This window comes from Octopus bimaculoides, chromosome 3 (assembly GCF_001194135.2).
Source record: "Octopus bimaculoides isolate UCB-OBI-ISO-001 chromosome 3, ASM119413v2, whole genome shotgun sequence".
NCBI lineage: Eukaryota > Metazoa > Mollusca > Cephalopoda > Octopoda > Octopodidae > Octopus > Octopus bimaculoides.
The window spans coordinates 29707713-29708011 of NC_068983.1; the positions used below are offsets into that span (position 1 = coordinate 29707713).

Here is a 299-nt window from a genome sequence, read left to right on the forward strand (position 1 = left end):
CCTTGTACCTAGAGTAGAAAAGATATCTAGTCTCTTTACACTGTCTTTATACTACTACACTGGTCTTTGCTTTATGGAGCCGACTGATCTCGCACGACCTCTATTAAGGCCTATCGTTTCTTTTACTCGTTTCAGTCATAAGACCACAGCCATGATGGGTTACCGCCTTGACTGGTTTAGGTCAGCAAATCGAGCCCATTACTTTTTTTCTTTTTAATACTAGTACTTATTCTAACGGTCTCTTGCCGAATCACTAAGTTAAGGGGAAGTAAAGAAACCAACGCGTTTGTCAAGTAGTC

General features: G+C 40.8%; 1 protein-coding gene across 4 annotated transcripts in view; it reads right to left on the minus strand.

Annotated features, from left to right (window-relative positions):
* Window positions 1-299, minus strand: part of LOC106876733 (solute carrier family 12 member 3) — a 122348-nt gene that overhangs the window by 43641 nt on the left and 78408 nt on the right. The gene's annotated exons all lie outside the window — the stretch shown is intronic.